The 17,478-nt window shown below is 43.7% G+C and overlaps 1 long non-coding RNA gene across 3 annotated transcripts; it reads right to left on the bottom strand.

Annotated features, from left to right (window-relative positions):
• Positions 1–5,714: 5,714 nt before the first annotated feature.
• On the bottom strand, positions 5,715–17,191 carry LOC128411939 (uncharacterized). Of its 3 annotated transcripts, XR_008329979.1 has the most exons (6): positions 16,976–17,191; positions 16,009–16,154; positions 12,656–12,838; positions 12,167–12,303; positions 10,381–10,484; positions 5,715–7,670 (listed from the first exon to the last, which is right to left on the bottom strand). It is a non-coding gene; the product is annotated as an uncharacterized LOC128411939 (long non-coding RNA). The 3 variants fall into 3 exon arrangements; XR_008329977.1 differs by having other exon boundaries at positions 12,167–12,838; positions 16,009–16,147; positions 16,972–17,191; XR_008329978.1 differs by having other exon boundaries at positions 12,167–12,838; positions 16,068–16,154.
• Positions 17,192–17,478: the final 287 nt, after the last annotated feature.

Below are 17,478 nucleotides of genomic sequence, written 5' to 3'. Positions count from 1 at the left end.
TGGTCCCCATTCTGACAGGTAGGATGGGAAGCAGGGAGTCCAAACAGTAGGTGGAATCAGGGGCAATGACAGGGAGAGCCAACTAATTCTGCTTTTTTCCATCTACCCTCCTCCCTGCTGAGTTCTACAAGGGCAACACTGATACTAAAAAATAAACTGTCCCAGATTCTGCATTCATCATCTGAAATTCTTCTCCACATGCCACCTCCATGTGAGGTCTGGAGGGTGACAACACGAGAATGTGCCTTTTCTGTAGTGGCTCCCTGTTTGTGGGATGCTCCCCCCAGCGAGGTTCACCAGGCACCTTCATTATATATTTTTAGTCACCAGGCAAAATGTTCCTCTTCAACCAGGCCTTGGGCTGATTAATATTCTACAGCCTTTTAAATGTATCTGTGGGAAGGGGGTAATTATTGTTTCAGTGTAATTATTTGCTTGTGTTTTATCTTGTTTATTTTGTTCTGTGAAACACCCTGGGATCTCTTGATGAAGGGAGGTATATAAATTTAACAGATAAAGGAAGGAAGGACGGAAGGACGGAAGGAAGGAAGGAAGGAAGGAAGGAAGGAAGGAAGGAAGGAAGGAAGGAGGCAGGCAAGGTCTGTCTGAGGACCGACGGCGGCTAGGGCAACAGTGTCCCATTTCACTGAAGGACCATTCACCACTGGTAAATAACTTCCCATGGTAAACAGTGGGATTGTAGAATTGACACACTATGCATTCTGTCAAAGTGCATTCTTGAAATGTTTGTTAAGCAAGAGAGATCAAGTGTCACTACCCGCAATAATTGGATAGGATATCACTCAAGGCCTCAGGGAACTGTAGAGTTGGAAGGGGCACTCGAGGGTCATCTCAACTGGAGCATCCATGGTGTAAGATATATTCAAAAGATCCTGAAAAGATTGAGTAAAGCACTGGCGCATATCATTCAGGAAGAAGCCTTTTTATGCTGTGCTGTACACCAAAGTGTGTTGCCTAGGTTCCTTTAACAACTACCTATACCGAGTAGTGAATTGTTTTGCTTTGTAGTTTCTTCCCAGGTGTTTTACAACGCGGACATTTTCACAATGGTTTAGTCTAAACCAGGAATGGGGAACCTCAGGTTGGTGTGTGTGCAGGGCTGTCTTAAGCATATGCGGGTGCAAAGATCTGCTTGGCACCCCCCCCCCAGGTTGCCCCGTCCCAGGCGCGCAGGAGGGCAGAGCCGGCCAGCCGCCTCAGCATCTCACTGGTTCGGTCACTCCTGAACTCACAGCGCAGAGCCACCTGCAGCAGAAGAGCCCACCGCAGCGCTCTGACCGAAAGACGGGCTCTTCTCCGGACTCAACTCTCAGGCCCCGGACTCTTGGCCTGGTGCCCCTGAGAGCCCAGCGCCTGGGTGCCCCACACCCCTAGTGCCTATGGGTAAGATGGCCCTGTGTGTGTGTGTGTGTGTGTGTGAGAGAGAGAGAGAGAGAGAGAGAGAGAGAGAGAGAGAGAGAATTTGGACCTCAAAACTCATCCTCCTGAGTCACACCCCTCACCACCAGCCCTGTTCGTCACCCTCCCTGAGGGGCTTTTGTCTGACTGGAATGTGTCCTTCAACTCTCCCTCAATGGAGGTAGAACAGGTACAAAAGTGCAAAGAAACTAGATTATTTATTGCTCTTCTCACTTTGGCCTCGCCCCCCACTGACCCATGGCCCTCAAAAGGTTGTCCATAAAGGACTGTGACCACTGGACTGAAAACTTTTCCTCGCCCCTGGCCTAAACCTCTAATCAGGGCGGAACTAGTGGAAACTTTCCCAGAATGCCTCCCTCTGAGGAAGGACCCCCACCAATTTTAAACCAAGGAGGGCTGAGTGGATGAGGTGTGAGGACTGTGGTGGGACCTATGCAGTATGCACTCTGGGGAGTTCTGCAGTAAGGGATGCAGATGAGTGGCCAGTGAGTGCAATTGGCCCCAGGCCCTGCATTGCCATGCTAATCCCCTGCCCACAGATATGCAACGTAAGTGTTCCAATTTAAATATAAACCAATTCCTTCCACTCAAAATATATTGCATTTCACAAGATGACTGTGCTTTTCATTTTCAAGGGGCAGCATTGCAAAGCCAAAGAATTACAGTTAGCAGTGATCCTCTTAAAACAAACAAACAAACAAACAAACAAACCTATCTGGTTTCCCCACTATCACTAGCAAAAAAAAATAGCTTTGTTTTCAACGCACAAGTCAAAAGCACATTGGTGAGTCATTTGTGTGGGCTGGGTTCACACACTGCCTGTGTTTCAGGAACTAAACCTCTAAAGGAGAAATGCATCTTTGGGTCTTGAGCCAAGAGTCGTAAGGTCTCTGCATAAACAGCCAGACCTTGCTAGCATGGGGAATTAGCAGCAAGATGAGGAGTAATCAAATAACTCGTTTGTGACAGAAATAGAAAAATCAATTGATTGCACAGAGTATGCTCTGATTGGGCTTACAACAATTTGGTTGAATCTATAGAGGGGATCAGGACAGATAGGAAAAAAGGACTAGCATGCTGGTACTATAATGAGGATGGAGAGGTGGCGGCAGTGTTCAGAGTGAAGTGAATCACAGCAATGACAAGAAAATGCCTACTAGGGGTGGTGAAGGTTGCAAGATCTGCTTCCCGTTCCTAACACTTAATAGACCATGCTAATTTAGTCATTAAAAATATACCTTATATATCCACATTTTATGGGGCTAAACCCAGGGCAGCTTCCAACAATTAACTCAGGGTAGACATTACCAATGCAGAACATGGTCTGCTATCTAGCCAAACCCAATAAATGCACACCTGGCTATGAGACATGACATTAACTCAGTATGTGTGAAACAAGACAAAGTAATTCGAAACTAGTTTCAAAGTGTTGGTGCTGACCTTGGCCTTGGCCCAGTATACCTGAAGGAGTGTTTTCCACCCTCCATTGTTCAGCCCAGACACTGAGGTCCTCCTCAGAGGGTCTTCTGCTGATTCCCTCACTGTGAGAAGCTAAGTTACAGGGCACCAGACAGAGAGCCTTCTCGGTAGTGGCCCATTCCCTATGGAACACCCTCCTTTCAGATGTCAATGAGATAAAAAAATTATACAACTTTTAGAAGACATCTGAAGGCAGGCCTGTTTCAGGAAGTTTTTAAGGTTTTATGTTTTTATATACTGTATGCTGTAAGCTGCCCAGAGTGGCTGGGGAAACCCTACCAGATAGGCAAGGTAAGGAGGAGAAGGAGACGTAGAAGGAGAAGTCAGTCATGAGCTTAGCTTGGCAAAGTTGACAAACTGGACTGTAGAATGGATATTTAAATTCCACTTAATCATCTGAAAGGATCTGAATAAACAAATGCCAATTTTGTCCATTAGGTGGCAGCCTAATTCCATTTTCAGGCACCTCTAAATCAGCCGGGTACAGTTTTAGGTTTGTTCCGATCTGTTTTTATAGCACCTGTTCCTTGGCAAATACTCAGCCGATGACGACCGCTCAGTCCAGTAAAAAACATTGCATGAGCCTCCGGCCTTCAAGTGGCGCTTCAAAGAATGAACTGTTTCAGGGGAACTGCATGTTTTCAGCTGCTTTGTTACACAAGGGAGTTATGCTTTGCTCTATCAATGGGTGGCCAGATACAAAGTAAAAAACAAAGCATAACAAAGCAAAGCAAACAAAACAAAGCACCTTACAGGGCTCCTGCACATTTAACAGTTGTGTAAAAGGAGGGGACTTCAGCCTGTGTAGCCAAAATGCTGCTGCAATTTCATGGCTGCATAATGGTGGTCACTACCAATGAAGTTTCGAAATAATAATCATTTGTTCTATTCTTATTATTCTTGAGGCATTAATCACCTTACAAGCCACAATCTCAAGGTGATTTATGAGGAGGCTGACTACAGGCAGGCTCAATTTGCTGGTCATCGGAGGTGAATGAAAGCTTTGCAATTGGCTGATCATTCAGCAAACCAGATTTTCAACACCAACCTGGGACGGTGGCTGCAGAGCTCTGGGACATCCTAAAGTGTACAGTGGTACCTCTAGATGCGAACGAGATCCATTCCGAAGTCCCGTTTACATCTAGAAGCAAACGTAACCCGTGTCCACAAGTCTGCACATGTGCGGGTCACATTTCAGCACTTCTGCACATGCGCGTGTCATTTTGAGCATCTGCACATGCGCAAGCAGCGAAACCCGGAAGTAACGTGCTCCATTACTTCCTGGCTGCCACGGAGTGCAACTTGAACGCACTCATCCCGAAGCACATTCAACCCGAGGTATGACTGTACATGAACTTGGACAAAGATACCAAAATGGGAACATGTAGCTACTGTGGACTCCAGTTTAAGCCGCAGCACTATCACTGAAAATTGTCTTTATTATACTATAATGTTAAATATATACTTTTTTTAAAACCTACAGAAGACAACTGAAGGCAGTCCTGTAGAGTGAAGTTTTTAATGTTTAGTGTTTTATTATGTTTTTATGTATGCTGGAAGCCGCCCAGAGTTGCTGGTGCAATACAGTCAGCCAGGTGGGGTATTATTATTATTATATCAAATTTAATCTAATACAGTCTCCACAGTTTGTGAAATTGGTGGGAGAAATTTGCTACTTCCCTTACGTAAGAAAAGAAGGGGACTGGGTATCTCTTTATAACACCTTTTGATACCCTAAATAGAAGCCTTTTTCATAGGGGAAAGGGGGGACTTTTGAGATATTGGATGCAAGATTTTGGCACAGCCCTAACTACTAATTGCAACCACGGCTTGTGCTGGAACAAAGCTGTGTTAAGCAGCATTACCTTGTTAGAGCATGGCTAGAACTAGAAAACTACCAGTTGTGTAATCATCTGATTACTTTGTCCAGATGAGCCTCTAATCGTTGTCATAATGAGGTTTTCAGTATGGTTTCTAATGGGCTCTCTGTCACACTTTATGACTCAAAGAAGGTGGAATTTGCATACCCCAAGCCAAGTTTGGAAAGAGAAAAAAGAAACTTGGAGGTAAGAGTGTTGCAGTGATTCCAGTATGCCCAGCTAAGGAGAAATGTTAGTAACAACTCGCATGAGATGGGCCGGTTACAATTTCTGAATTGACTGCATTTGAAAGTGTAGTTTATCTCAAGTCTAGCTATAATAGTTATCATCAGATATGAGAAAGTAAGCATTTTAAGTAGAGCTATGAAATTATACTTCCGTTCCTAACCGTGTCTTGCAAACAATTTGTATCAAAGGTCCTGCAACCCCACCCTACATAATCAATCACACAATGTGTTGCACACACACCATTTCAATGGCAACGATAAGCAACATGGGGGGGGGCTGAAATATTTTATTGGGGGAGCAAAGGGACCTAAGGAGCTGGCTCCTATGCACCCCATTTTGGTTATTTTTTGCAAAAAGACCAAAAACCCTCAATTTGTTCCAATGGAAATTAGTTGTGCCAGCTCCAGACTGGTATGGATGACACCCCCGCCCCCCAATTCTTGGTCCCCCAAGAGCTGAATTTGGTGTGTATCCTCCACTTGTCATGCTGCACTACCACTTGACAGGGATAGCCTAGCTCAGAAGAAGGAGGTTTGCAGCATTGGGGCCTCATTCTGAAGGCCCCAGAGCAGGCAGTGGAAATGTCCCTTCAGTTCATGTTAGTGACACCCATTTTAAAACCAGCATATCCACAGAGTGCAACGAAGGAAGAGATTTTGAGTCATAGGTAAAATTATTGGAAGTGTGTGAATAATAATAATAATAATTTATTATTTATACCCCGCCCATCTCGCTGGGTTTCCCCAGCCACTCTGGGCGGCTTCCAACACAATATTAAAATGAAGTAATGCATCAAACATTAAAAGGTTACCTAAACAATAGAAGAATAAAGAAAGAGCCATGTAAAGAGAAGTGAAGGCTAACAACACATGTCCTTATCCTCATTTTCTTCCAGGACTGCCTGAAAAGTTGTATGGACGATCATGCCACAGAAGTCTGAGCCAAATTCTGGCTTAACAAAGCTGGAGAGGACAATGTTAGACTCTGCCTCCTCTGAGTCTTCCTTGTCCCATTATCCCTTCTGCCTGCAACTCCCCACACTGAGCTTATCCCGGAGTTCTTCCCCCAACACCACAACCCCATCCATTAAAAAGACACAATTCACCTCAACTGCAGAAGGGCTTCCAGGGCCAAGACAAGGATCATGGGGTACTCTCCAAATTGGCCCAGTTTCCCCAGGAGAACAGAGGAGAAATGTTCTCTAGGACAGAAAATGGAAATGCAGGGAGTGTGGAGAAACGGAGCTCTTCAGGAGTGAAATGACTTGCCAAGATGATTTCAAGGGAGCCAAGGCTCTGCAGGAGACCCTCACCCCAGGAGACAAAGAGAAGGGGAAGAAATCCTACTGACAGCCTGAACATGCTGTCCAGAGAAGTCCCCCCTCCTATCTATACTACCTAACTAGCTAAAATGCCCACCCATGCCTAAAATCAACCCCAGCCCTAAGCTTACACCTAACCCTAACTATCCCTCTATATGTAAAATATATACAGAATGAATATATACAAAGTATATAAAATATGCACAATTATGCACAAAAATAAAAACGTAAAAATAAAAATATTAACGAATAAAAAATTACAATATTAAAGTAAAGAGCAACAGATATTAAAACAAAATAAATATTAAAAAATTAAAATTAAAAAATCAAATGAAAGTCAAAGTAAGCAAAAAGCAAAAAAGCAAATAATAATCAAAAGCATCTCCTGAAACTCCTTTCATGAACTCCAACCATCCCTCTGCTCACTAACCCACAATGGACCCCTGCACTTGGTAGCTTTTAAGAGAGAAGCAAGAGATGTCACAAAGGTGGGCAAATCATTCCTACCATGGCAACTCACCCACCTTGACCCTGGGCCTACCTTGCTCCTCCTAAGCTGTGATGCTTCTTCAGAACTTTGAGGCAACTTCTGTTCTATCTGCAGGTTTGCTGAATCTTCTCTTACCTCCATTCCCCAACTCTAACCACGCCTCTCTCTCCTCTGACCTCCCACTAACCCACAATGGTCTCCTGCAGTTGGTGGCTTTTAAGGGGGAAGCAAGAGATGTCACAAAGGAGGGCAAGTCTTTGCTACCATAGTAACCCACCCACTTTGATCTTAGGCCTACCTTGCCCCTCCTGAGCTGCGATGTTTCTTCAGAACTTGGGGGCACCTGCTGTTCCATCTGCAGGTTTGCTGAATCTTCTCTTACCTCCATTCCCCAACTCTAACCACGCCTCTCTCCTCTGACCTCTCCTCCCTAACCCACAGTGGACCCCTGCACTTGGTGGCTTTTAAGAGGGAAGCAAGAGATGTCACAAAGGAGGGCAAATCTTTGCTACCATGGCAACCCACCCACTTTGACCCTGGGCCAACCTTGCCTCTCCTGAGTTGTGATGTTTCTTCAGAACTTGGAGGCACATTGCTGTTCCATCTTCAGGTTTGCTGAATCTTCTCTCTTAAGGTTCACGTCTTTATTTCAGCTCATTCTTCATTCAGCCACTTTTCTAAAGGGAAACCATCCCCATGTCCTTTTAAATATAGTAGAAGACTCCCAGGTCTAGGGGTGTTCATAGCACAGGATTCGACAATCTGCTTTCCATGCAGGTGTTCAGGCTTGGGCAGCAACTCCAGGTGGCACTGGTGATGTCCACTCCCCCGTCTGAAAATGCACAGGAAAACTATTTATGTATGTGACTTCTTCAATGAAAGTATTATATGCCCCAATATGGTGTGAGGAGGCAGTACCTACAAAGGAGGAGTGGCAGTTGAAATTGATGGAAAATGCTGAATTAGCAAGTTTAATTAGTAAAATTGGAGAACAAAATGAAACAGTTTTCAAGGAGGAATGGAAAATGTTTCTGGACTATTTAAAAAATGATTGTAAATCTGTAAGCACGCTCAGAGGTTTGGATTAAGTTCAGAAGTAAAAGTTATTCTGAGAATAAAATTGAGATAAGAAGGTATAGATTAGTTATAATATGCAGCAGTAAAAGATAATCATGAGAAAACCATGGAAGGGTGGCAGGGAAGTCAACTTTTTAAATGAATATGTACTGGGAAATGTTGGATCAATTGTATTTTATTTGTGAAAATTTATGAGTATTTTTTTAAAAAAAGGAAAGAGAGCTACTGCCGGTCATTTTAGATGGTGCTGAGATAGATGGGTCAATGGTCTGACTCTGTCCAAGGCAGCTTCCTTTGAATATTCCCCTTAAGTAATTTAGCTGAAGACGAGGAAGTTAACCACAAGATTGACAGTTCCTTTTTTTAAGAGTCAATATGAAAAACTTTCTGTTCTATATACAACAATGCAAGTACAAAAATCCTGAATAGGAGGCGGAGGCAAAATTCCTACCTCTGTAATAAAGCCATATAGGCAGTGACCTCTCCCGATGGACTAGATGACACTTGAGGTCCCTTCCAACAGACAGTTCTATGATGTCAACTGCAACAGATGCTCCAAAATTACAAAGGGGAAAATTTGAGCATCTGAATGCAGCTGCACCTTATTCTGAGTTCCTGCACAAGCCTCTGTAGCCCCTATTCTGTTGTCACACACACACAGCAAGGGGTATTCAGAGGTACCCCCACACACACACCAAATATGGAAGCTCCCCATTTTATTTATTTATTTATTTATTTATTTTTATTACATGTATATATCACCTTTATCTTTCAAGGATCTCGAGGTGGTTGACATAGTTCTCCTCCTCCCCATTTCATCATCGCAACAGCACTGTGAGGGAGGTTAGGTTAAGAGATGGCGACTGGCCAGTAGCATAGCTAGGAAGAGGTGGAGGGAGTGGGCCATTTCAGGTAGCACTTTTTTGTGTGTGGCATCACCTCCACAGCAGATGAGCAATAAGCACCCATTGCATTCGAAAGAAACGGGCGAGCCCTGAACATCACCACAGGAAAGGAGATCCCATCCCCACCCTCCACAGCTTCCTCTTTCCGCCCGATTTCAAAGGCAAAACAGTTGGCCGGTGCAGTGGATGTGCACCTAGGGAGTAAGGAGGGAGGGAGGGAGGGAGGGAGGGAGGGAGGGAGGGAGGGAGGGAGGGAGGGAGAGAGAGAGTATCTGTGAGCGCACACTTGGCCACAAGGGCTTGAGGGCGGGAACTCGCAGAGGGGAGACTGTTCTCCCAGAAAGTGGGGTTGTGGGTGCTGTTATGGAAAGGCAGACTAGCAGGGGTGCCAACTTGGGCCCCAGACTGTAAGATATTGTATTTCCCTTTATGTTATGAATGGACAAGCATTAGCAAAAAAGTGTCTGGCTGATTTCAGATCTTGTGTCTGTCATTCACCACAGCCAAGACAGATTCTGTGTAAAAGGCGTGAAATTCAGCCTTCAGGGTTTAAAATATAGTTTATTACTTATGGTATTGTTGCTGAGTGGGCAAATTTAAGTTGTATGTCTTTCTAGTGCCTTACTCCATTATTGTTAAATGGGCAATCCCATAGAATACAGTAAATCACTACTGTTTCTCTTCAGCGCCATGTAGTGGTAATAAGTCAGTGACCTGTAGTTGCAAGTCATAGACCTTGCAACTTCCCAAAAACCTATTCCTGTGGACTGTCATAGTCTAGGAGAGCAATAGTGAAGGAGGAAATAAATCTCTTTCACAGGGACAGAGAACCTGTGACCCTTTTTATGCTTTAAGCATAAACCCTTTAAGCAACTTCCAACTGCTTTGTTCCCAATCAGTAGATAACCCACAAACTTCTGCTGGAATCCCACAACTTTTTACACCACAAATGTTCTTGTTTATGTTTGTCCCACTTCTGTTGCGCTATAATCCCTCCAGAGAGCAATATAGTGTCATAGCATTGGGGAAGCTTTGCAGAACAAACTAAAGCAATTCACCACTCACAAATGATGATTGTGTCCAGAGAATATTGCAAAATATACCTGCAAAAAACACAGCAGTCTATAGTGCCCTTTCTATCAGTTCAGGTATGACTGCTATGTAAAGCCATCTGTCCAACTCATGCACCCTTTGCAAGAAGACTGGATTGAAAATATGGGTGAAATAATTTTTCAGAAGTTAATCCCTTTGAATTCAGTGAGGCTTGCTCCTAGATAAATGGGTCATGATTGCTGCCTTTACCTCTTCAATGCACTACAGCAATGTTCCTCCAAGGCATACAAACTTCTCCCACAACAACCCTGTGAGGTTGGTTAGGCTAAGTAAGAGACAGTAACTGGCCCAAGGTCACCCAGTGACCATCTTGGTGGAGATTTTAATCCTGGTCTCTCAGACCCAAGGCCAACGCTCTAACAGCTACACCACACTGGCTACTAAAACTCCATGCCCTCACCCCACCCCCAACATCCAGTTAGGAAAAGGGCAAGCAGAAGAACTTACTCAGTTTTAATGACCTGGAAAAAGACAGAGCAGATTCTTGGCCAGGATGGTTCAGTCCATGGAGGGCATCTGGCATGGGTATTTTTCTCAATGGACTGCATGACCTGCAATGCGGAGGAGAAGAGTACAGAACAGGTCATTCCTCCAAAAAAAGGGGGGAGGGGGAAAATAGTATCCTGGTCCAACTGTATAAAGGAGGATTGGCTCCTAGAACTTCCGTGCACTTTTGCAATAGACTACTTGTTCATTTTCCATTAAATAAGCATTAAATAAGGCTGACTGAAAAATAATAATTAAAAAAGGCTGAAGCAACATCAAGAGTTTTGCTCTCCAGACTGAGCCCTGCAGAAGGGAGCTTGGCATTGCTTAGTCAGAACAAGACACAGCCTTAGGAGCACATACCTTCTGGAAGATCTCCAGGCTGCAGTTGGGGGCATGTTTCTTGATATCTTTGATCAGCTGGTGGAGATGGAGCCATTTCAAGAGCTTCTCCAGGATACATCATCTAGCAAGGAAACATGGACATATGGCATTTAGGGGTAGGTGAATCTCTGAAGTGTTGGTTTCTCTCGGTTCCTCATTTTTCTAAGAATTGTCAGCTGGCTACTCTGGGCGGCTAATGCTAAAGCAGCATCTGAAGCTGCCTGGGCAGCTTACCAACTGGCCAATGAACAGGGCTAGATAATAATTTGAGACTAGTTTACCTACAAAACCATCTTACCCCATATCTGCCCGCTCCACTGCTTTGATCGATGAAACTGGCACTGTTATAAGTGCTACATAATAATTGTTTGGGACATACACACGATGTGCATTTACGTGTGCACACACACAGGTTGGCACCCATCTGAAGACTTCACTCAGAGCAAAAAAAAGTGGCTAGCCCCCACGCCACCTTGTAGCTATGGCTCTGCTCTAAACCTTTTGTTGACTGGCTGAACATGCATGGATCTGTGTATATTAAAATAAATCACTTCATTTAGAATGGGGGGGGGAGTTCCCCTCCTTTATCCCAGGCCTCTGTTCTGTGCCATTAATAAGTGTGTAACAAGCAGAAACTCAGTAGATCAGGGGTAGCCAAAGAAGTGCTCACCCCCCATGCTTTGGACTAAAATGCTCATCTTCCCTGATTATTTACCATGCTACTTAAGGCCGATGGGAGTTGTAGTACACAACACCTGGACGGCACCACCTCTGTGGTGGAGCTCGGTTGGTATTGCTGTTGTTGTTTACTAAATTTATATACTGCCCTACATCAAAAAATCACAGGGCAGTTCACAGATTAAGAACATGAGACTCTTAATCTCAGGTAGTGGGTTCGAGCTGCAGGTTGGGCCAAAGATTCCTGCATTGCAGGAGGTTGGACTAGATGACCCTGGCCCCTTGTGAAGCTTTCAAGGCATAGGAGCTGCGGAAAGAGGGTGGTTCGGGAAAGGCTCTGCACCTCACGTTTCAATGGCAGCTTCGCACCGCCCCTTCCCTTTGCAGGTCTCCACCAGACGGCAGCAGCGTTTTCCCCACCAACTCCTCCTCCCTGTAAACCGGAGATCACCCAGCAGCAGCTGCAGTTGGGGAGAGAGCTGCAGTTGCCTCCGAGGATACATCTCCTTGCTGGAACTGAGCAACGCAGAGGGTGGAGAGGAAACAATGAAACAGGGCAGCAGAAGGAAGCCACAGCGAGCGCTGCCGGGGAAACAGCTGCGCCTCTGCTCGTGCAGGAGGAAAGGAAACCAAGTGCACGCAAAGCTTAAAGGAAACGAACAATAGACAGGACGTAGCGACCTACCCTTCTCCATCTCTCCAACGACAGCCAGCAGAATTCCTGGCGCTTTACGCTGCAACCCTCATAAACACCTTTCTCTGGGAGTGAATCCTGCTGAACCAGTCAGGCTTTACTGCTAAGCAGACTTGTGGAGGATTGCGCTGCAAATACCAACAAAAAAAGTGCACGCGCCGCTGTAGGTACCTTGCAGCTCCAATGCAAAGTGAAGTTTGCTTTCCTTAAGAGTTTCTTTTGCTTTCTCCACCCCCGATTCCGATAACAGGGAAGGAGCCCAGGCAGGGCAAAGACAGATAGTGAGATGCAGATGGAGCAGAGGGATGCTTTTGCTTTTTGTCCTTAAGGAAGCTAGATCAAAGGAAGGCTGGTGCTGCATTTTTCAGTGCCTCAAGGAAGGCTTCTCTGAAAAGACTCAGAAATGACTTTGCTTTCTTGGGCTGAAAGCAGTGACTCTGCAGGGGAGTTCCATAAAAAAACTTTCTCCTGTCTGCTCACCAAAGTATCCATAGCAGTCTCTCCGCACGGCCGGTGTATTGCTGTTCAAAAACTTTCTGAACTTTTTCTCAGCTTTGCAGGGCATTTCCTATCTTTCAGTGTTTTCATTGCTATTCCCAACAGGCGCCCGTTTTTCAAACTCTCTTGACTGCTTGTTCCAGATTTCTCACTCTCTACTTCTCTCTGTCTGCAAGGAGAAAGATTAGCTCACCATTTGAATCTCCGCACCTCTATGTTAGTTGCTGCCAAGGCAGAGCTGATCCTAACAAGACAAGCAGCTTAGCTGCGGCTGCTCTTGGAGTTTTGTTTTCTGCAAGCTGTGCTTAATGCTCCTTATTACCTCCAGCACCCTTTCCAAAGGGATCATCAGCTGCAAGAACTGGGAGAAATATTCTTACCTAAACACGACATCCAGACCTGCCTCCATAGCGTCTGAACACTTCACTTTCTAACCCCCCTCTGCTAAACTCCTCCCTCCAAACAGATTGAAAAGTAACTTTAGAGTGACTCAAACCCCATGCTTTTAGGTGGAAGTTTTACACCCATTTCCAAATAAAAGTAGCCTCAAACCTTTTGAATATCTACATAGCCTCTGTCTTTTTTTCATTTATTTATCTGAAAGTTTTAAGCAGCCTTTCAAGACAAGAGCGTCCTCTTGAGACAGATGGCATAAAATGAATTATATATATTATATACATAATTTAGTGAAAGGTTTTCACAGGAGCTTGAAAAGAACTGATTATCTTTTCATGGTAAAAACTCAAGTTCTGCACAAAATATTAAATAGCCTCAACCCCACACTTAAAAAAACAACACCTTAAGATATAATTCTGGAGAAATAGCTGTTGGGTTGTCCTTGGGTATGCATCATTAAGTATAATTGGATTGTAGAAATATACTTTGGTTTTCAACTAAGGCTGAACCATGGGCATAGCTAAGATTTATTTTAGGGGGGCGGACTTTAAATTGGGGAGGGCAGAACTGAGTTATCTGCAATATAATTGGTCAGTTAGTTAAGCTCAGCAACTTTTTGCGGCAATCTCCCCTAAAAACAACTTTTTGCGCCCCGCTGATAGCACTACAATGTCAAAACTGGCAAAAGAGGTTTCTTGCCATTGAACATGTCTTTATTTTTAATAAACAAATAAATAATAAAAACAAATGTTGCCAATGTGTCATAGTGAGAATAGACTCATTGAAGTCTATTTATTTCAGTGGGTCTACACCTAGTATGACTAACAATGAATATCACGCATACTGGCTATTTATGTTATCAGTGTCTCTCTACATATGCCCAGATCATGAGGCCAGCCTTTTAGGAAGGTGAAATCCCTTTAAAAAGGTTGACTATTCTAACAGTTACAGTATCAATATGTTATCATGCTTTCTCAAGATATGTTCCTCTAAATATGCCTAGTAACAATTTCTCTGTGTTCAAGAACTAAGCCGTTCTGTAACACGTTTGGGGAAATTTAACACAAATGGGATGATAGGAGAAAACTGCAACCCTGACCCTAAACCACCAGAGGACAGCCTGGTATCACTATGGTGAAGTCTTAACTTTCTAGTACTGTATATGAACCAAAACACCTAGTATGGATAGGCATTGTTTCATATAGGTATGACCTTACTCAGGGAGCAATGGAGGTAAGTCAGGGTCTTTCTAGAATGGCACTCCCTGAAATAGGATAGCAAGTAACTGTTCAATGAGGAGGCTTTTCTAGAACAGTCACTAGCTTTTTAATTCCTAATCTGAAAAAGCCTATACCTACCTTTCATCCCAATCTTTTTTTTATCCTACGAGTCTTACATCCAAGTATGTCTTGCATCGGATTATTATGAATACACATGACCTATGCACAAGACTTATGCCAAAATATGCAGCAGTTCTCGTGTCTTGAAACAAATCTTGGGAATCTATTTCAATTTAACATTCGGATTTAAATATAGATTTTGCAAAATTGCCATGAAAATAAGTAGTTTTCACCAAGTCATATTTCACATCATAATTAATCTTTAGACCTTCAGCTTTTGCAGCCTTCAAATCAATTTAAGTAAATCTGTACTTGCAGCAAATTCATTAATTTTCAATCCTGTGCAAGTTTCATTTCCGCACTACTTAGACTGACAAATTCAGATATAATGCCAAAGTGGAAGTGTTATATTAAATCTGTATCGCTGACTGAATAATAATCATGTTTAGCAAAGAAAAGCAACATCTGTGAAACTCTGGAGCCACCAACTGTTCATATTCTGCAACAGCTAGTCTGCTTTCCCACTCAATAGTAGTAGATACAGCAAACGTTTAGATATTAAGGCTGATGCCTTAACAGAGGTGCCTTGCGATCAGCAACAATGTCACAAACTGCTTTCTTAGAACTTATCCACTACAGTGGTACCTCAGGTTAAGCACTTAATTCGTTCCGGAGGTCCGTTCTTAACCTGAAACGGTTCTTAACCTGAAGCACCACTTTAGCTAATGGGGCCTCCTGCTGCCGCCGCGCCGCCTGAGCACAATTTCTGTTCTTATCCTGAAGCAAAGTTCTTAACCTGAAGCACTATTTCTGGGTTAGCGGAGTCTGTAACCTGAAGCGTATGTAACCCGAGGTACCACTGTATGTGCCCACACTTTTCCTTGATCTTTCAGGTCAGGCCCAAATCCAGATGGAGAAGATTGGTATGTGGCCAGAGAGGATGTCCTATATTGCCCTGGTTCCCTGTTGCCTCTGACACATCTGGGCCTTTCCAAAGAAATCCTCTTGACCCATGCTTGTTGCTTACATCGGTAGCTGGAAGAATAGATCAAGGAGTGGAAGAGAGCCCTTTTCTATTACTCACTATCGTTATGCAGAGCCAAAGCTACCGGGGGGGGGGGGCTAGCCGAGCTTTTTGCCCCAGGTGAAGCATCTAGAGGGGTACCATTGAGGCTCCCAGCCTGTGTGTGTATGCAAATGTGCATGGGGGGGGGCAAACTGGGTCTTTGACGCGGGTGAAATAAAGCCTAGTTTCACCCCTGCCTTATGCCGCTCCACCACAGAGGTGGCTTCTGTGTGGGCACTATAGTAAGACTGAATCACATCATCACTTCATCTGTAAGCCGCCTTTCCATAGTTCAAATCATGGTCAAAGTGGCTTACAACACTGAAAAGATCATAAGTGATAAATAAAACACATCAAAAAGTACACAGCTATAATTGATCTATTTGCACATAAATCATTATAAGATACAAAAATAAAGATACAAATATCAATAACAGCAACAAAAAAATTCCCAGCAAACCACCCTAAAAACCCCAGCCCACATGCTTTTCAGCAGTGTCAGCTTTTGCAGCCGGATTCACTTAGGGACCCACCCTTTCAGGACGGGTGGGAGAAAGTTAGCAAAGCAGGGAACAGGTATTCCAGAACTCACAGCCAAATGGTCTCTGACTTCTTTAGCAACCTCTGTTTTTGTAGCTAGAGTGAGTTCAAATGTCTTATTCTAGACTAGAACTGCTACCTGAAAACAAGAGAAAAATAATCGTTCACTACCATGTTGAATTTTCCACTGACTGGCATCTACAAAGCATCTAGGGTTGTTTTGTAAACTCAGGTGACATAAGGGAATGTGCCCACTGTCACCTACTTTTTCATTCGTTTGGTGGTCTGGAGGAAGACTTCAAGTTGATAGGCATTATACTATTATCCAGTCCTGGAGTTTATATTAAGACAGCCCTAACCCTTTAAGAGCCACCACCAGATGTTAGAGGCATGTGATTTTTCAGATTGCAATTTATTTGGCTGAGGCTTCCAACATAACAATTGCAGGTGACTTCTGGACCAGCACAAACAAGAGATCACACAGTATATTCTCATTTTTAGAGATAGAACTGTGGGATTGCAGCTTAGCCACTCTTCCCTTTGGATCCTGACACCTTCTCCTGCTGCAGGAGCAGAGGTAGGGGAATATTTATCAAGTAAGTAAGGCCCTAAGTATATTCACAGCTCTAACAGTCCCACACTCCCCTGTAAGACTAAATTATCTGTAACAGTTGAAGTGGATCGTAAGAGAATACTGGGAAGACACAAATTATTCTCATTACTGTCTGTATGTTGCATTTCTACAGTGAAAATGTAGTTAGCTTGAGATTTAGACATGCCTTGATGCCAACAGTTCATGCACACATTGAATCCCAAACGAAGTATTCTTCTATGGTACCAATCACTATGTGACACACACAGAGCGAGGAAAGGAGGGGGTACAGCAAAAATTCAGCCTTCCTGTGCATCATTTACTAGAGCAGCAATTTGTAAACACTCTGTGACATCAAGGCCACTCACCCAATAGCTAGGGAGGATTCAGATTTCACCACTTTCTTCAGGTTTTGTCCTCTCGGTTTACTGCATTTATTGGCAAAAAAAGAAAAAATATATGAAAAGGTGTATTTTAAATTTTGTACTTCATGCATATACCAGCTTTCTGAATCACGCCGACTGAATCCAGAAATAGAGGTAATCCAATAGCATGTCTTGTACTCAGTTTTCAGTTTGCAAATAAAGTGGTACCTCAGATTAAAAACTTAATTCGTTCTGGAGGTCCGTTCTTAACCTGAAACTGTTCTTAACCTGAGGTACCACTTTAGCTAATGGGGCCTCCGGCTGCTTCCGCATCTGTTCTCATCCTGAAGCAAAGTTCTTAACCCAACATACTATTTCCAGGTTAGCCGAGTCTGTAACTTGGAGCGTCTGTAACCTGAGGTACCACTGTACAGCTATTCACATAATGGTATTCCAATCTGTGGCTGTGTTCAGTTTGTGATGTTACTGCCACAACCCAATTTTCT

This window comes from Podarcis raffonei, chromosome 4 (assembly GCF_027172205.1).
Source record: "Podarcis raffonei isolate rPodRaf1 chromosome 4, rPodRaf1.pri, whole genome shotgun sequence".
Classification (NCBI taxonomy): Eukaryota; Metazoa; Chordata; class Lepidosauria; order Squamata; family Lacertidae; genus Podarcis; species Podarcis raffonei.
This window is presented reverse-complemented; position numbering and strand designations above follow the sequence as displayed.